Source organism: Bombyx mandarina, chromosome 15, assembly GCF_030267445.1.
Source record: "Bombyx mandarina strain Sakado chromosome 15, ASM3026744v2".
Lineage (NCBI taxonomy): Eukaryota > Metazoa > Arthropoda > Insecta > Lepidoptera > Bombycidae > Bombyx > Bombyx mandarina.
Genome location: NC_143221.1, coordinates 1,216,127 through 1,237,395, shown reverse-complemented (window position 1 = coordinate 1,237,395; position 21,269 = coordinate 1,216,127). Strand labels below are relative to the sequence as shown.

The following is a 21,269-nucleotide window of genomic DNA, read 5'->3' as shown; positions in this document are numbered from 1 at the left end:
CTGTACCGCTTTCGCGGTAGGCAGCGGCTTGGCTCTGCCCCTGGCATTGCTGAAGTCCATGGGCAACGGTAACCACTCACCATCAGGTGGGCCGTATGCTCGTCTGCCTACAAGGGCAATAAAAATAAATAAAAAAAGCCCTTCCTCCAAATATTGCCCAGTGATGGAATAGCTGCATTTTTCACAACTAGCCTGTCATTAACAATTTCCGCACTCCCTCCCAATTTCAATAAACGACACACCATATACGATTAATTATTATCATAGATTCTGAAATCACATACTACGAATGCTAATTACTAAATCGGGTGCATATTTCGAATAGAACAGAGCGAACACCAATTACAGGAATACAAAATTAGAGCATTTGTTTAGCGTTTAAGTGCAAAGGTATGTATGCAACTCTGTTGCTGAATGGTCTCTCTCTGAAGGCCCGATGGCGTTGCGTTACAGCATCCGATAACAGCTATCTAAATTATACCATTATATAAATATCAAATTAAGCGCAAGCCACACCAGTATCGCCATATCTAGGGCGATCGTTAAATTAAAACTTTTATATCGCACACAACATTTCCGTGCGGTTACAACGAATTACTCAACCAGTTAATAATTCTCGTAGCGGCCATATTATACTAGATCTGTTTCTTGGCAGCAACGGCAACTTTGAAAATGAGAGGACTATTTTGAAATGGGGACACTTTACGAGTGCGGGGGGCAATTCACAAGACGTGGTCGACGGAGAAGACCCGCGGATGCTCAACGTCACCCGACTCTCTGAGGAACGGTATTTAACGAAAAATTACCCACCGGAGAATACTTTCGGCTAATTTTATTAAAATTTACATGACGCAAAGTATCCGAAAACGTCTGATGTTCCTAGAAACATAGGCTACACGCGTTCGCTTACGTATTTTCATGTCACAAATCAACGAGCGCCATTAGTTTGAAGCGAACGATCCGAGAATCAGTTAAAATCCTCGCGTCGGACGCGCTACCGCACGGTTCTGTTTGCATAATCAAAAATAATTTCATCCGTCGATCGATCGAACATATAACGGCATATAATTCCGACTTCGATTTATAAATACTTATAAACTTCCTAGACGTTAAAATAGTTGGTATGCCGATAAACGTGTTGCCGGGAGTCGGCGGGTTCACTACGCGCCGCGGACTCGATCGATGTTACCGGAATTTAACAAAATAAACCAGTTCATTTGTTGAAGCAATTTACGATTGTAAATAATTGTAATCTAGGTAACTCGTTCGAGAGTTTTACGGGACTCAAGGTCCGCCGCGTCTGTGTTCTTTATTTCTTATGTGCTTCGGCGATCGTTTATTTTGAAGAGTTTGTTTTTACAGGTTACGTGTGTTTTTCTCGGGCAGGTAGATACGCCAATCGTTACCAGGAAAGCATTAAAATTGACAACTGCGGAATAAAAAATCGTGCAAACAAATCTAGCAGTGCGAATACTGGGCAAACGAGTGTGGCTCCTCGCGGCGTAGCTTCGACGAGTCCAGTACAACACTATGTAGATTGTGGGGGTAAATATAGACGCGATACCCACATCGGCACCAGTTAATAAATTCTTAGATTCACAAGTCATTTACAAGGGGAAACATTGGCCGTCCGCAGCTCTACGTACGAATAGTTTTCGTTACATTATTTCGGTGCCGTATATCCGAACGGCTGTGCGATTTGAAGCCCATATATCATTGTAATAGCGTTTAAAATCGCGCACACGAGCCGGGCGTGTACCTGCGTGTTACACTAAACATGTTCATTACTATTTTACTTCTGCTTCTGAAGGGCACCATAATGAAAATAATCATTTTATTAACATTAAACAATGTAGCTATGCTTCTAAAATGTACTCTCATCAGTAGGATACAACACGATTTGGAAGATTTTAATGGAAAACTTTTTTAACACGCAGACTTTTTTGGTCACAGATCCATACATATTAAGCTGATGCCAAAAACATAGTTTCACTCACAGACCAAGCAAAAATGCTTTGTTCTCAATAATAATAATACAAAAAAAAACATCCTTTAAATATTAACTCGTCTTTGACATGAAGCAGTACTTAAAACTCGGCACGGCAATAAACAATATTGTCTTGTGCCAAAGCTATTAGGTTAGGTTTTAAATTCCATTCACGATATGCTTGAACGTAACCTAATTTCGGCGATGCTTGACAATCCGGGGCGGCTCTCCAGTAGCGAGATTACGCCGAGCCGATACCGTGATGAAGTGCGGCTGGAGTCCTCGAGCCTCGTGACCTTGAGGTGCTCCTTTCGTGCTAATTATACGGAAGAAAGTCTATTGATAGATTTTTGGGTCTTTTTGACGGCGTGCGTCGTTTCATACCCGTGGAAGCAGACTAAACCTATTCCATGTTATATGTAAACGGTATATATCTATTTATTGTATGTACATATATATCTATACTAATATATAAATCTACAGTGGTTTTTACGGATGTTCCGTTATAACTACTGAACCATGCATCCGATTGAATTGAAACTTGGTGTCCATGTAGAAAATACATGTGCTTAATGTATAGGCTAATATTTATATGAGTGTTGGACTCCCTACACCAGTTGCGGGGGCGTTAATGATGAGAATCTTTGTGGGGGTGAGAAATAATAATGTTAGTTTTAAATGCTCAGCGAAGCGGACGGGTACAGCTAGTTTTCTATATTAATGTATTGTGAATAGTACACCGCAACATACCTGCAATATTTTTATATTTTCCGGAATTAAACGGTTATCTGGAAGAACATATACAAATCTAGAAAACTTATCTGCTTTTTGACTGTTTTTGAATGTCAATTGTGTTTTGGTGTGGAATACAGTGTATTCTCTCTCTCTCATTTGAACCGGCCCGATAAGCTAGCAAGGCATTTACAATTACATAACAATCTAAATTGCATTCTTATTGTTTTAAATATACTTTTTCTTTATCGAACTAAATTATCTCATTTGTTTAATTTGTTTAGTTATCGCATGCAATACGCACTGCTAGTTCTGTTCCCGCCCAATTTGTTCAGTGTATCATAGTCAAAATACAGATACAATTCGAATCGTTTTCCATTAGTTCGTTCATTCGAATAATCGTTCGAATTATAAGCAATGATAATATGATTTCAACACAGACTCACTATCGCATTTAGAAATATCCCTGCGAAATCGGGTGTCCATATTTTTAAGGGGGATATATAACTTCGATTTTTTATTTTGACTACAAATTTACAATATATTGCTTGCGTGGCCGGCTTTGCCTATAATAATTCAGAAATCAAAAAGCTTCTATGCTTACATCGATGTGTTTGGTTTCAAATTTAAAAACATAGTTATGAAAGTGATTACTTGTTTATCGTTTTTATGGCTACTTTGTTTGCTCTAGATGTGATGACGAATTTATTTACCTAATTTAAAATGGCTACCAAAGTCCATAGACGCAGAGTCGGATCCCACCACATAACTTGACACATGAGATTGAGGTCTCAATAATGTCATACAACGAATATCTCACCTTAAAAAACAGAATTAATTAGCGCTTCGCAACCGTTAATTGATAATGATTATTGTAAGAATTCCGTTTTCGATTACATACTAGAAACTCACTTTTTTTTTCTTTTTTCGTACCTAAGAGGCTATTTCAGCGTAACCTTAACTAGCAGGTGAGCTCACGGGGCTCAAACGGGAGTGATGCTAACACTGACCCCAGCAAGAGCAGTGCTTCGCAGAATCTACCGCCGGATCGGAAACGCGACCCTCTGACTAGATCCGGCGTGAAACTCAGTAGGCTGTGTCAATGGGGGAAAACTCACATTACACACACTAAACACTCACTGGAATTTCACATCTTTGTGAAAAGTATTTTTCATAGTATTATAAATCTGATTATACTAGATCTTGCTTCGAATGTAATTGCTCCCGGTATAAATAAAAGCAAAAAGCACAAGAGCAATTATACGTTTGTGGAGGCCCACCTGTCCTGGTGAAACTGGAAAGACATCCGGGCCACCAGTAATCCTTGTTTCCTAAAAAAAAACCTTTGTGGCACTTGAAGTCGAAACATTTCAAAAACTAACAGAGCTAAGTGTATTTTTACTTAACGACACGATAACGATTATATCCTCACCGATACCTCCTTACATCGTGTTCCTGAGTGCTGAGAGTCATGACCTTTACCGAGCACTTTTATTTGTATACACAATTTAGATTTGGATGTATGATATTTATTTAGCTTTCGCCGACACAAACCCACCGATATCGGGTCTAGTCACCGACGCAATTAATAACTGACCAGTGATGTTTTACAGAAGCCCTATATTATCTAATGATAGCTACATTAAATATCAATACACTACATCGACTGGTGTATCGTTTAGAACAATGTTACATGGAGGTTATCCCCATAAGGCAAATTCTAAAGGCAGCTAAATGAGCTAATGACCTACCTTGTTATTTGACTGCGACAGAAATACATAGATTACAAACATTAAAAAGTTTGCTTCCGTTATATTCGTCCAAAGAACATATATTGTTTATATCCAATTAGTTGACATCAAACCGCGTTCACAATGAAATTTGGTGAAGCTAAATCTCTAAAGTCCTGAAGGTGACTAGCAGTCGGCAAACATCACAATGAGCTAGTTTCAGATCCTTCAAGAGGAGCTCTAGTATTAGATTTAGCTTAAATATTGCGTTTTCGGTGATCCATAAAAAAGAAGGAGATCCTATATTATATTGTTGGGGTGAGTTAAAGAGCGGACCGTTAGCGTGGTATGGACATGTCATTGTGATACGTAGAGAGAAGATGCATGTGACTAGATGTATGGAAATGGTAGTGCAAGGTAGAGGGGGAAGAGGTCGAATGAAGAAGACATGGATGGAGTGTGTGAGTGACGATATAAGAGAGAGAGGAGTGAGTGTTGAGATGACGGCTGATAGAAGAGAATGGAAGAGAAAAATTAACTGTGCCGACACTACCTAGTGGGACAAGGTGGAGAAAAAGAAGAAGAGAAGATTGTTGGGGCGAGTCTACATGTTTCTGTAGTTACATTCAAAACGGACTATAAAGAAGGCATACAGGCTAGTCTCCTCCTAATGTGCTACAAAAAGTCCTCGGTCTACCTATGGTATTCTTTAAGCGTCGGCAACTCAACAAATTTGAACATAGTGGTAACCGGTCAAGGCATACCCTAAAATCGATGCTTTTTGAAATTAAAGTTCACAGATTATGTTTAGTGAATATGATAATGCAATATGCATTGAATGCCGACGCATCAACGCGACGGCACGACGCAATATACGAACTTCGATCAGACAGGGAGACAAAATTTAAACGACTGAAATCCAAGTTTACGATCTATAAAACGATGCAATTTGCTTGTTTACAAACAAAAAAAGGTTATTAACTTAACCTAACGTAGACATTGTTAGACCGAGATGTTAAGTCGAGTTCACAAATATGCTTTATCAAATTAGTTATCACTACGTGTTTCCCGTCGCGTTGTACCCTCGTCTGCTCATTTATTAAAGATTTTGCTGTTAGCGACAAATACGATACAATCAATATTCCTCTTTGTAACATGGTGAATTGGTTATAGGAAAACGCGTTAAGGACTATTAATAAATGTATCTTTTTTATTTGATTGGTTTTGTTAACTTTAAGTATATTTCAATGATACTATGTACACATATGGACTTGTTTGTTGTCTGAAATAAAATAAAATAAATCATTCATTCATTCATTCATTATGCTCGTATAACGCGTCGATATGACCCCATATTACGCGTTATGTAGTATTCTCATTAAAGACGGCTTCAAATCGAATTCTAATTTAACTAAAATGATATATGCTCATTTTATTAAGATATAAGGGAAATCCCCGCTACATAAGATCGCGATACAAGACTACTTTATATCCAAAAATGTGTTTTTTTTTTACTATCTGGAGGAGCAAAGGAACACAAGGTGAAGTCTACTTATCAGAACGAGATTTTCGTCAGCACCTTCAGACTTGAGATCTAAGTCATAATTATATCAGAACTCTTCCTTCAAAGTGGAAATATAGACAGATATAAGAGAAAAAATAGTCCTAAACAATACAATTTCCATGGTCTAATTTGATTCAAGCAGCTCTATCATAAGAATGTGCTTGTTTGCTATAATAAGGTAGAGCACATACTCTTTGTAATGAAAAAGTGTTCGTTAAAAAGCGACCGATTAGGGTGGCGCCACCGTAGCAAGAGGTGTAGTTTCAAAGATAAAACTAAGCAATAAAAAAAAAAGTTTCAAAGAAAACAGTGTTTGTATTATAGTTATCAATCCAGGACACTTAACGTTTACAACAACTGCATATCATACCGCTTGCTACTTTAGTGCTGTTTGTGTGGGTGGTAGTGGGGTTTCGAGTTGCAATTTGCTGCTCACATTTGGAAGCTTTGCCAACTTATCACTCATTTAAAACAGTAAACATTAAAATAGAGTTCTACCCTCAATAGTTTCACATCAACACATCCTCATTTAAAAAGCTAAGCTTCGGAATGGCTACTCGGGAGAGAAATAACAGAGAGGGTAGGTGAGAAAACGGCCGAAGTGCCTTCTGATTAACGACTGAATAACGATGAATTTTATATGCAAATCTCTCTCTCTCTCTCTCTCTCGCTCTCTCAGTTCGTTTTATTTTTAAAATTAATAAAACCAGCGCAACGCACTTATAGGAAAGAAGATGTTATTATAGAGATGAGTAATGAGACAGAACCGCATTTATTCGACCTCTGTGTTCGTTGTCTTTTAAGGGTTGCCTGGAAATAAAAAGTTTTTCTTTTTGTAATTTTAAATGAACGTCTCCGATAAAAATTGCTAATGATGTGACGCTTAATAAATATCATGGTGAGAATTAATATTAGGTTGTTCCAGATTAAAAAAATGGTGCGTGTTAGTGGACTATAATTCTAGTTTTTTTTCTTTCTTTTTTATTAAAATTACATTGCCAGCACCAAAGACAGAATGAACGATATGCCTGTCATATTATTATTATTATTTTATTGCTTAGATGGGTGGACGAGCTCACAGCCCACCTGTTGTTAAGTGGTTACTAGAGCCCATGGACATCTACAACGTAAATGCGCCACCCACCTTGAGATATAAGTTCTAAGATCTCAGTATAGTTACAACGGCTGCCCCACCCTTCAAACGGAAGCGCATTACTGCTGCACGACAGAAATAGGCAGGGCGGTGGTACCTACTCGCGCGGACTCACAAGAGGTCCTACCACCAATAATACGCAAATTACAATTTCTGTGGGTTTCACTTTTATTACAAGATGTTATTCCTTCACCGTGGAAGTCAATCGTGAACATTCGTTGAGTACGTAATTCATTAGAAAAATTGGTACCCGCCTGAGATTCGAACACCGGTGCATCGCTCAACACGAATGCACCGGACGTCTTATCTGTTAGGCCACGACGACTTCAAACTATTAGACGAAAAAGCTATGTCGTGGATATCAGTACAAACTAGTGACGCTTCATATTACATAGTTACGTTGTTCTTTCATCTCACGCCTGACCGCGAATTAGATTGCACTACCAAAATTTCGCCATATTCGAGAATGTATTACACGTATTCCCGTGAACGAATTTTGTACATCAACGCTAATTATGTTACTTAGTAATTGATAGCGGTATGCTAATAGCATGAGAAAACATTTTTTGGTACACTTCATCATAGGTTTTAAGCGAAGTTTTCTTAAATTTACTTAATATGTGTTGTGTGCAATTTATGCTCTCTAGATACGGTCAACAATATTTTCCATCGAAACTATCCAGAACCAATATTTGGATTGTCATTGTATTCTGATTTGAACTTCAAGCGGCTTAGATTTATTTTTCTAACTGAACCTATTATAAATATATAACTTAGTTTCGTTTATTCCCAAATAAAAACTCATGAAAAGACAAGTAAGACTATTTTTAATTTGAAACTTATAAAATCACAAATTCCCGGTAATTTTCTGAACGTTGGTAGCATTGTGTTTGACAGAAGCGCTCGAATGATCCCAGAGGATTATTGTGATTGTATTTTATAGACTCATCAGTGGTCGTTACTGTTGTTGTAATTCCATTTTGTTTTAATGTTAAGCTTATTTATTGTTTGTAATAACTCGGCATTACATCATTCAAGGGCGAAAACCGTTTTCAAGACCTCAAAAGGACCTTCTGAAACTATGAAGGGTGTCTATTTTATACATCACTTTCAAAGCAAATTTCTAATATTAAGTAAAGTGATTTCTGGCCTTAATAACAGTAGAATAGTCGTAATTTTAACTATTGAATCTTCCACAGTATGCCTCAGGTATTTTCACGAAATAAAAGAGGCGAATATTGCTATTGCTTTACAAAATAACTCATTTCTTTAAAAGAAAAAACAGAATCAAGATTGCACATGACATTTTTTGGCGGAGATTATCTTAGGTATATTAAAACTTACGCAGACAAATCAAAGAGTTCGAAATATGCTGTCGATCCCACTACATACAAATTCTTCATAATATTCAAAGGTATTGAATAGTGACGATGACCTCTACATATAGATACTACCATACAAATGCCTATTGCAGCCAGGAAATAGTAATGCTCTCCGGCGTGAAGGACAGAAGAGCCCATTTACACTTGAGTCTTTTATCTTATATTTCATATTGTCATGTCCATAGACACCAGGTACTTATACCAGGCACGTAATACCAGTTGGGCTGTGCGTTCACTCGACAATTCAAAGATTTAAAACATCATGAAATACATCTACTTTCTCGCTGAAACAGATACTGATACAATTCCTATCGCGTCCGACATTGTGAATCAACGTTCTTTCTTTAGACTATAAGCGTATGTATGATACGGGCCTAATGAACGCATATATCTCTTTACTACAGGGACGTGAGACGATACTATTTTGGCAACCGAACGTGGCTCGCCAGATTGATTGATTGATTTTAAAAACCAACTGTTACGACCTCGAATTTAGAGTTCTTAATTGATAATAATTTTAAAATTAATGCGCCTCTTCCTGTTTTCTTAACTCACATAAAACTGTAGCAAAACAAGTTTAATTTTCTTCTATTAAATACGTAAATAGAGTAAGCTACAGTGCTTATCAATCGACGACCTATGATCATCAATCGCCTAATGACTACAAACGGGAAGGGACGACCGTTTATATGGCAATTTTGAGTTTTTATTACTGACAACACTCGGTGATTCACCGGAGTTTGAACGACCTTTTTTTTCTTAATTTAGAAATAAACGGTCTTGTGTGTGATAAATGTTTTTTTAATGTTTGGTAATTGAGTGAAAATAGGTATTAAGTTTGGTCATTGGAAACTTTCTAGCCTAGGAGCAAGCAATAATTAAACGAATGTTTTTTTTTAAATCTTATTTCCAGTAAAGTTGAATCCGAAATCGAGCAATACGTTTGAGGGAAGAGCGTTTTAGAAAATAACAAATTATAATGTTGTTTTGATTGGTAACTGAAAGGATCGAAAACTCGAATTAAAAACCATATGTCATCCCTACATGTAATGTTTGTAGACGCCTGAGTCGATTATCGATACATTTGAGCTGCGGCTGTTCATAAGAAAATTATAAGTTTTATTGGACGCCACTTAGATTTTCAACTACACGCTAATCTACCAGCGAAAACTGATTCAAAGAATCAAAGATCAAGAAAATTCAAAGAAACCTTTGCTATTCTTTTCAAAATAGCGTTCTATTCATAGTATATAGAATATTTGACTTCTTGAACTAGAGGACCTATTTATTTGCTTTTAAATAGAAATATTACGGAGATCTGGTGTAAAGCCATTAATCGACCAGTTGCTTTAGTCAAAAAAAAAAGCGTCGAGGCGATATTAGTCGTAATGTCAAAAACTTCAAACTTCAAATGTGACATTAGCAAATTTATTTATTTTTTAATTTAAACTTCGAGAATCGATCGAAAATCCCGCGCAAATCTGCTCAAGCAAGTCGGTATATTTAATAACAAGGGAAAACGTACAGCTCGATTGCCGACTGCTCAATGTAATGTAGAATGTACATTGTCTGGCCGGCTTCGTCGGCGATACTGGGTCAACACTGTCCAAACGCCTCGTGCGATGAACTATGGCCGTTACCGTTCCGATCGTTATGACGTTTTGAAACAATTCGTAAATCAATTTTAGGGAAAATACGATCGCAACACGCGCCTTTATCCCGGTGTGTTGTCAGTTAAGCCCTATCTCTGGCAACCCTACTGTTTTGACTTGTCAAATCACGATTTGCATTTTTAAAGGAATTTTCAATAATTATTTATTCGAATGTCACTGCTTCCATAAGCCCTCTGTATTAAATTTGTTTAATAACAATGAACAATATAAATGTAAATACAAATTTCTTTGCCTCACCGTAATTAATTTATGCATATTCTATGCTTTTAAAGTCTATTATTTTTTCCTATATTTATAATTACAGTTAACAAAATGATATTTGAATATTATTATGGCAAAATCGTACTTGTTTTATTGCATGAAGCCTGCACACAGGAAGTTCAACAAAAATGGCGCCTTTTAGAATACTTTTTAAAACAGTGTTTCCAGCCAGCAAATTAACCTCTTTACGGATCGGGACACTTGAAAAGACTTTTTTCTTTGTAAGTAGGTGATGTCAATTTTACTGCCGGTTTTATTGAGTTCCAAATTCAAATTACCGCCGATGATTAATCGACTATAAATGATTACTCGGTTACCTATTTACAAACTTTTAACAAATGTTTGTAATTTCGATAATAAGATGTTGTTTTCTTTTTGACTTTTCTTTATAGCTTTTCGCAATTATCATGGAACAATTTAAAATTTATTTATATGTTTAGATTCTCACAAGAGAATTGCAGAGATACAAAAAAAAATACATAATTAAAATTATTTCAAATTAGTTCAGTAAATAAATAATTCAAAGTTAAAGCGTGAAACAAAATAAGACAAATTATTAATGTAGCATGAATTCATTATTATTGTCTTCAAACAAAAAGTATTGAGAAGCTAAAAAGTTTATGTCCGACTTGTGAACGATGGCTAGCGACGGAAAACTCAATGAAACTTTTCCCAAAAGAATTAACTAAGATAATATTAGCCGAAAAACTCTTACACTTATTCACGAAATTAGCATAAGAAAACTTTCTTTTGAAATACAATGCCTAATTTCATTAAAAACACAAAACTTTTATGCCCTCACATCATTTTGAAACTGAACAAGAAGGCTTAACTTCCGCGTTGAAAGAAACTCTCGTAAGTTTTCCAATAGCTCACGTGTGACACAAATAATTTTAATTTGACACATACAGTTTATTTAACAATTATATTATACCTAAATAGTGTACCTAAACGCAAACAAAACAAACATATTAACGTGTATACACCACAAATACAAATATACCTTCAAACGTTATCGGAAGCGCGTATTCGTAACACAAAATCCATTCTGTCTTCAACGTTACAGGCACAGAATCTAATGCATGCGTCTTTCTTTGTCATTAACCTTCATGGTGCTCTGGTTTTAAATCGGCAACGATTTATTTTTGAAACAAGATTACGCGCGGTCCGATCTAGCGGCGAAACGCTTGGCACGTGCGGCACCCCCGACGGCCTACACCCAACTGAATTCTGTAAAAGCTCCTTGCGAACGTGGGGCATCGGTTCTATTTATAATGTTAAGTTGTACTGCCTGGTCCGTTCCTCGTCGGATCCGAAGTTACTAGGTCGCTCCAGCAAAAAGACGTGCTCACTAATCGAATGCTTAATTTAGAGTTTGATGATAGGTCTTTGGTAGGTCCGTACGGATCGGTCTTGCTCACTTCTGCCGCGATGTGGTCGGTCCTGCCGGCTTAAAGAGTAGCCGGTAGCTCAGTGTACCACGCTTTGAACTTTTAAACTAAATAACATAAGGATTTCAGAAATAGCTTAATATTATGAGACAATCATGATCCTATGTGATATCACGAACAGTACATATGAACTAACGAAGCATCTCTTCTCTTGTACTGCAGCATAAACTCAGATAAACATGTCAGCAAAGGGCTTAACATCTGGTCACACACACACACATCAGTTTGAATCACACATTAGGATAAGATCGTAAAATACACGATAGCAATTAACATTTCAAATTTAACAAGTTTCTGGAGAGCCCAAGCGAATAAACCGTGAAGATAAATGACGGACAAACACACCTTCGTAGCCGTAACGAATCTATTCATAAGTGGGCAAAATAGTAACAATATTGGAAGGGCTCCAACAATAATATAGACGTATATTATAAAGGCTCCTTCACAGAATACGATTTAGGATAATATTATTTTATTTGTGACGATTTAGTCGCGTCTTGGCTGTATGTTAATGTTTTGGCGTTTGTGAAAAACCCTTATTTATGTATCTTCCATAAAAATATCACGAAATTATTTGAAGGAATGAAAATATTCAAATAGTTTTCTATTAGTTAAAGGTTATTGTTGATGTATGATTGTTTCTGTCGAGCAGTGTCGGGTGGTAAGTGATTGCCGTCTCTGATAGTGTTAGAGGCGTAGTCGAATTTGGCTACTGATGACTTCAAATCTCAATTGAAGATTCGGGACACATCGAGAGGTCTTCCTTCTGGATTCAATGGTTTCTGGTTTGGTCAATGGGCTTGGAACAATTTAAGTCACATTAATCAATATTTCTTAGGGGCAGTCGAGTGACATACGTCCACAATACATATCATTCCTCTGTTCCTTCAACAGCCGTATATTCAAATCATTAGGTTTATCGAAATGGCCACTTATACTATGCAATAGACATTTGCGTTATGATATCGTCTATAAGGTCCTCTTTGTAACGATATTTTTCCTACCAATTTACTGGTAGCGTAAGGGGATTCTAGCTATGCCCGGACTATGCATCTACCCAGATGAGCTCACGAGGTCAACCTGAGAAAATTTGCTAACACTAGCCCTAGCAAAGCAGTGCACCGCAGAATCTACCACAGGAAAAACGATCTGTGATCATGTCTGCTCAATCCTGCCCCCTGAGTCGCATTCCTCATTTCTGAGGGTCGTGACCATGTCCTCCCATTATCCTCCGCTGGATGATGTTTCGCAATCGTCCTCTGTTCTCGGTGTATCGTAAACTGTGGTATCAAGATTGGTGAGGATTTCGTCGAACCAGAGCATTGGATTGCGGCCACGAGATCTTTTGCCTACAATCTTGCCAGCCATCAATTTGCAGCTCAATTAAAGCCAGTTAAAAAATAGTGACTGCAATAAAAGTCGTTCAAGAAATCGTTATTGCGTGAAAGCCCTTATACAGATAATACAATCTTGCCCGACCACCAGCTCCGGCTCCCGACATTATTTACTGAAACAACATATTTAGTTGCATACGAAAACTATAAAACATCAATAAATAAAACATTCGGCATTTGTATTATCGTAAAATTAAATTGTATCGTAAAATTATTGCGGACTTCTCCGACTGCGGCCATTTTGCACGTCAACGCTTGTCAAAGTTTTAATATTTTTTTTGTTTGTTTTCAAACTGTTTTCAATGAGAAAATTTAAACGTGATTTTGAATCATACTTGTATTATCATTTGCTTATGATTATGTATGTATGTTTATGATGCCTGTCATGGCTTTAAAGTTAACTTATCTCTAGAAAGTCTACGAAATAATATTTTTTTCTAATTGTGTTACAGTGATAAGAGTTGTTATAGAGATGGTGAGATTAATTACAATATTTTTTAGAGACTTAACACATAAAGCAAAATACTGTGAACTGAATTTATCTCCCCATGGACCCAGAGGTTCAGGACGATCAGAAAAACCGATATTTTGAAATTATCGTTACAGAATAAACAAAATCAACCTTCGTCTTCTCATTATGATATAAAACAATTCGACACAGAACTTTATTTCGTTCCTAAATCACATAATATAATATGTCTGAAGTAGAAAATAAACTCCGTTCTCTTTAAAAATTCTGTAAAGATCTCCACACGGACATTAGTCATACGATAATTATATTTCATGTTTTGATCGCGACTTCAGCTTTGTAACGAAAAAAATTGCGAGAATATAAAAAAACTATCTACAAAATAGTGGAATAATTATAGTATTTTTTAAAACAACTTCTTGACCTAGAGGACATTCTCGTGATAAGGAGCGTTCAAGTTCGTCAGTAATCCATTGAGTACCACGAAGCAGAAGAAGAAGATTCGAAGGGGCCAGACGTTTTACTGGGAGATCTGTGACTCAGAACTCATATCTCGAGGTGGATGGTGGCAATTATGCTGTTGATGTCCACGGTCCGCGGTATCCACTGGTGTTAATCCGACAGATTGAGTTCGTTCACCAGTCTAAGAAATAAGTCTAAGAAACAAGAAGGAAATAAAAAAAAAAACAATGTTTGCCCTTCGACTCTATAAGAAGATGCCTCTCTAGTGATTAGTCATGGACTTGCATCTTATGTCTACAGTAGCAGAGTTCCTGAATATCGACAAACATAGCTTACGGCAAATTTTTACTAACTACAGGGCTTAGCACCATATGCTCATAGAGGAGATTCGAGTTCTTTGGACACATTGCCAGAAGGTGACAATTAAAAAAAGCTGCTAGCAACAGGCGAGGTCTCTATAAGCAAGCCTAGAGGTAGAAGTCTAATACGGTGGTCGGACCATAAATGCTCTACCTCCAGACCACGATGCCATCCACAGAGCCGAGAATAGACTGAGTTCGCGCAAGGAGATCCACGAGAAAGTCATAGAGGATACGGCCCTTAACATTGAGGGTTATCGGCTCAAGAAGGAGGAGGAAGGCGTATTGTGAGCTTAAATAAGTAAACATCTCCATCCAACGTACTTATGGCGCAGGGGCCATGTTTTTTCGCTTTAATGTATGAGACACCCACTCTACAATATAATTGACAATTCTACCTCACCTGTTCTAGTTTAGTGGACTCTATTTAAGATCTTCATGCAGAAAGTCACCGATGTGAAGGCTTTTTTATTATTTATTTTGTATTGCTTAGATAGGTGGACGAGCTCACAGCCCACCTGGTGTTAAGTGGTTACTGGAGCCCATAGACATCTACAACGTAAATGTGCCACACGCCTTGAGATATAAGTTCTAAGGTCTCAGTATAGTTACAACGGCGGCCCCACCCTTCAAAACGAAATGCATTACTGCTTCACGGCAGAAATAGTATAGTACCTACCTACCCGTGCGGACTCACAAGAGGTCCTACCACCAGTAAAGTAAAGCTTTCGAGTAATTCAACCAGTATATAACACAACGACCTAAAAGTAATTGTTAAATTTATTACTGCAGTAGAAAAAAAGAAAAAAAAAAGGGTTAAATAAATATGAAAATTTAAGGAACAATTTATAACTTCAGTTTTTCACACAAAGAAGATTTTTCTCGTAATAATTTCATTGAGATAAAGTCGTTTCGTTTCTATTCCTGAAATATGAAATGATTCATTTTAAACATAATTTTTATATAAACATTTATTTTACAATCCCGAAACGCGTTGACAAACTCTAAACTCGTCATGATTTATTCGTTGTTTTATTTATTATCACAATATCGAATGTCTAAAATGGCGGCCAAATTTTCCCGCTTAAACGTGACAAAGTCGAATATTTATTGACGACAGACGCTCAGTCATAGGTTACTATTGCCATCGCACCGTCCGCCGCCGAAGTAGACTTTATCCATACTACCTAAGACTACTACGTTCATCCACTTCTTCACGAACATTTTTGCCACGTACCATCCGACTTTGGAATGAGCTTCTCTATGGTATTTCCCGAGCGCTGTGATATGCCCTTCTTTAATTGTGGCTTGTCGAGAGTTCTTAACAATAGGCTTGGCTATGCCTCTGCATTGTTGACGTCCATGGTACGACCACGACGTAACCACTCACCGACTGATGGACCGCATGCTCGTCTGCCTAAAAAGGTTTTTTTTTACTTGTGATGTATTCTAAGACCACTTGGATTTGTACTGTGCTGTACCTATTTTCCACCAAACATTCCTGTTTCAAAAACGGTTCAGCCTTTTTTTAGCTAAAATGAAACTGAAACTTTGAGTTTACTTCACAAAATGGATTGCGTTCATGATAATAGGTACTTGTGATAGTTTGTCAAGCATTTGTGTTCCGTTAAAGTAATAAAAACCGTCTGACTCACTATTGAGACCACGACCTCATGCCTCAAGGCTGGTATTATTTACGTAGTGGCGTTTATGCCTTCTAATAATCTGTTAACATCAGATAGATGCTCGGCGCCTTTAAGCATCCAATTACCCCACAACCAAACTAACCTGGCCTATAAAAAGCCCTGACTTTTGTTCATAACTATAATATACATGCGTAAGTATCGAAAGGAATCCGTAATATGTCCACAGTATGGTACCTCGGTACCGTGACGACCCAAAAACACAGGTGGTGGCAGTAAAGTGCCACGCATACTGTAATACAAAATAATAACACGCTGTATGTAGGGGCTCGATTGATGAGCTATGAGAGGGTGATGTAGCGTTTTAATGTCCTTTTAAATGTACTAGTGGTGGGACCTCTTGTGAGTCCGCGAAGGTAATGTGTTTGTAATGCGTTTCGGTTTGAAGGGTGGAACAGCCGTTGTAAATATACTGAGACCTTAGAACTTATATCCCAAAGTGGGTGGCGCATTTACGTTGTGGTTGTCTATGGGCTCCAGTAACCACTTATGACCAGGTGGGCTGTGAGCTCGTCCACCCATCTAAGCAATAAAACAAAACTAACAAGTTAACTTCGCCTTTTAGGAGATGAGGAATGAGCGTCCCAAAAAAATGGCTGGACCATGTGAAAGACGATATGCGAGTGAAGGGTGAGAAGATAGATAACATATGACGAGCCTGAATAGAAAAAGAGGACATGCTACGCTAACACAAGGATAAGGGTAAGAAAAAGAAGAAAACGAAGAAGATAGCTTTGTCTTTTTGATCCAGTGGTTGCACACTTGGTTCACGAGACAGTCCTTTGGTCAGGGATCGATGTTGTTGATGTCAACTTTGTCTTGTAATGTTTTCGGTAATCATAGCCCATCCCAAACTTTCAGCTGGGCACAAACGTGGTAAGTTCGTTTAAGGATGAAGGAAGTGTGGCACACGGGTACTGCCGCATTTTTATCAACTTATGCAATTATAATTAGACAATAATAATTTAATATTAAAACAATAATAAAATAAGTCAACGCTATATTTATAAATATTATCAAAAGCAAAACATTTTCCCCTTCACACTCATAAGCTAGACCGCGCGAGAGTGAGATGGGCAGACTTTACATGATGCGCATGCAGTGCGACGTCACGGCGCGCGCTTATTCACACACATTACATAAGCGCAACGTGCGAATGTGTTGAACGCGAGGTTAGGTTTTGTTTTCGTTACGGAATTTCGTGATTCGGTCGCCGCGCTCAAAGCCCGCAATAAAAGTTGTGCAATGGCTTAAAAACCATGGCATTTTTAGTTTAGTTAATGCTTTTGTCGTCGCAACACGGAATGGGACCCTCGCCAGCTCTCTGCGCTTTACGGTCTGATTGAGTTGTCGGTGCTTTATAGCCGTTATAAGAAAACAAAAAGTGGTATTCATACTAAAATTTAATAAGACTTTATTCTGAATAAAGCTTTTTGACAGACTTCTTATAAATTGCTCTTAAAGTGCCGATAGCTGATTATGAATACGAAATCTAATAGTTCTAAATTGTGGGTTCTTGAACTTTTTGAAATGATTCGTTTGTTTTAAATCTCAGATCTTCATTGTGAATGTCACAGCAGTAACGCGTTTCGGTTTGAAGGGTGGGACAGCCGTTGTGACTATACTGAGACCTTAGAACTATATCTCAAGGTGTGTGGCGCATTTACGTTGTAGATGTCTATGGGCTCCAGTAACCACTTAACACCAGGTGGGCTGCGAGCTCGTCCACACATCTAAGAAAAAAAAAACTTAAGATATGAGGCCTAGAAAGAACGGGGTTAAGAAAGGAAAATAGGGAAATGAAATTGGCCTATTTTATGTTTGCAGTGATTGCTAATTAAAATTTCTGTGATAAATTTAGTACAATATATAATTTACAAATGTATCACACATCTTAATCCCGTACAAAAAATATTATGTAGGCTACACATTCTCTGCATTTCCGCGCCTTATCCTGTCGAATCAAAATACGCAGTTCAAATTTCAACATTATATTAATTTTATCAATATTTTTATTTTATCATCGCACTTTAGAATTATTTACCTGACTGCCTAATTCAGTTGTTATTTTAAATTGCTCTTAAAGTTTTGAGTGGAGAGAAAATATCTCTGTCGCGAATCCTGCATTCAAACTGCTATGTGCCACATCCCAGGTCGCTCTGTGCGCACTGATAATAATTTACGATGCCCACCTACATTGTGACACGCGGACTCCTCGCGGACATTAACATACATACGAAATTCACACATCACACGAGCGAAACTATGACATTTATATTTGGTGATTCACACTATGTCTGACTAGGGCTTTTGACTCCCCCGATTGATGAGGACGGCCGGTTCTTTGAGCCGGCTGCTCCCGAATATTGGGGGACCAGATCAGGTTGTGCGCCGCCTCTACGCGGGGGTGGTGCGATCGATGGCCCTGTACGGTGCACCTGTGTGGGCTGAGCCGCGCAACCGGGCCACTATGGCTCGGTTCCTGCGCCGGCCGCAGCGCACCGTTGCCATCAGGGTCATCCGCGGATATCGCACCGTCTCCTTCGAGGCGGCGTGTGTTTTGGCGGGGATGCCGCCATGGGAGCTGGAGGCCGAGTCGCTCGCTGCCGACTATCGGTGGCGCAGCGAGCTTCGTGCTCGGGGCGTGGCGCGTGTCCCCGAAAGTGAGCTGCGGGCGCGGAAGGCCCATTCTCGGCGGTCCGTGCTCGAGTCGTGGTCGAGGCAATTGGCCAACCCCACGTAGGGGCTACGGACCGTCGAGGCAGTTTACCCGGTCTTTGATGACTGGGTGAATCGTGGCGAAGGACGTCTCACCTTTCGTCTGGTGCAGGTGCTGACCGGGCACGGATGCTTCGGGAAGTACCTGCGCCGGATAGGGGCTGAGCCGACGACGAGGTGTCACCATTGTGGACACGACCTGGACACGGCGGAGCATACGCTCGCTGTCTGCCCCGCGTGGGAGGTGCAGCGCCGTGTCCTGGTCGCAAAGATAGGACCTGACTTGTCGCTGCCTGGCGTCGTGGCGTCGATGCTTGGCAGCGATGAGTCATAGAAGGCTATGCTCGACTTCTGCGAGTGCACCATCTCGCAGAAGGAGGCGGCGGGGCGAGTGAGGGAAAGCTCTCCTCACTACGCAGAAACCCGCCGCCGCCGAGCAGGGGGTCGGGACCGGGGTCGTATCCGTGACCTGGCCCCCTAAGAGCTAGGGGTCCCACCCGTTGTGTGCGGGGAGAGACCCAGACGTGGGGTGGCGTGCTTTGCACGCTCACCCGCAATAGGAAGCCGGGTGATGGTAGACCGCGTTCCCCTGTCCGCTCTGGGGGAAGGTGTAACGCGGCGCCATCAAAGCGGGCTCTCGGCCCGCTGAACGAGGGAACCGGTGGTCGTGTCGCTGGCGGCCACCGGTCCGGCGTCCGTGGGACGGTGGGATGGATGTAATGTGCTCTGCGTCAACCCTGTCCCGCCGTTTCAATAGCCCCGACTGGGCTCCGGCCCGGTCCGAGGTAGGGCGCCGGTTGTGAGTGGCAGGAGTTTTTAGTGAGGTTCAACTCCCACATACCCCACCTGCCGCGCGGGTGGGGATCCGGCGATTTTCTCCTGTGGAAAAAAAAAAAAAAAAAAGGGCTTTTGACGCAATAATAGTGGCTCGTTTTCACTCTTACTGGTGGTAGGACCTCTTGTGAGTCCGCACGGGTAGGTACCACCACCCTGCCTATTTCTGTCGTGAAGCAGTAATGCGTTATGGTTTGAAGGGTGGGGCAGCCGTTGTAACTATACTGAGACCTTAGAACTTATATCTCAAGGTGGGTTGCGCATTTACGTTGTAAATGTCCATTGGCTCCAGTAACCACAACACCAGGTGGGCTGTGAGCTCGTCCACTCAGTAAACAATTAAAAAAAAATTAAATAAAAACATAATTTTTTTAACGTCTGTAACAGAACACAGTAGCATGAAAATGAAACAAAGCCACTCAACGTGGTTTCTTTCGAAAATCCCACTGAAATCTTATCGTAAATTCCCATCATTTTACAGATATATTACTTATTTAATTTCATCCCTATTGACTTATCGGCGGTAGGGCGTTTTGTGAGCGCGTGCCATGAAGCAGTAATGCGTTTCAGTTTGAAGAGTAGACCAGACGTTGTACTGTAAATCTTAGACTTAGAACCCATTTCTTAGGGTAAGTAGCGCCTAATGCAGTACCAAATGACTTTAAGAGGTAACTGATCGAGAATCGAACCTATGGTACCGCAATCACTTACCCAACGGGGCGATCAAACGAATGATTAGAACAAAATACCTATAATCAATCAAAACGGAAGCCATTCCCTCAATCCTTTACTTAATCACTTATTTATGGAACTCGATACAGTCAAAGTATCGCATATTGACCAAAACGGAGCAAATTAATTTAGAAATTGTGAATGTGATTTCTTTTACTATACTAGACGAATATACGAGCGTACAATCTAACAGGTATTAAGTAGGTTGGAACCTATGGACATCAATGACTTGTGGTAAGACCTCTTGTGAGTCCGCACGTGTAGGTACCACCACTCTGCCTATTTCAGACGTGAAGCAGTAATGCGTTTCGGTTTGCAGAGTTGGGCAGCCGTTGTAACTACACTGAGACCTTAGAACTCATAGCTCAAGGTGGGTGGCGGCATTTGTAGGCAGCGGCTTGGCTCTGACCCTGGCTTTGCTGAAGTCCATGGGCGACGGTAACCACTCACCATCAGATGGGCCGTATGCTCGTAAACCTACAAGGGCATTAAAAAAGAGGCTAACCGTGCGATCTTTCGATTAATGTTGTCAGCACTACGACCATACGTTAGAGATTTATATCGAAGTATCCGAGATCGCGTACCCGATGATAGTAGCCAGATCGACTATTAACTAATAAGATCCTATAACTGCAAATTAAAACATTAATATTGTAGAATAGGGA

At 39.4% G+C, this 21,269-nt stretch overlaps 1 protein-coding gene across 6 annotated transcripts in view; it reads right to left on the bottom strand.

The window, feature by feature from the left end:
- Positions 1-11,928, bottom strand: part of shakB (Innexin family member shaking B) — an 80,841-nt gene extending 68,913 nt beyond the window's left edge. For 3 of the 6 annotated variants that reach the window (XM_089733459.1, XM_089733458.1, XM_028173815.2), the window contains exon 1: positions 11,486-11,928. The gene's annotated coding sequence lies outside the window, so the exon portion shown is untranslated. The remainder of the gene's footprint in view (positions 1-11,485) is intronic. The other 3 variants (XM_028173816.2, XM_089733460.1, XM_089733461.1) reach the window with 2 other exon arrangements.
- Positions 11,929-21,269: the final 9,341 nt, after the last annotated feature.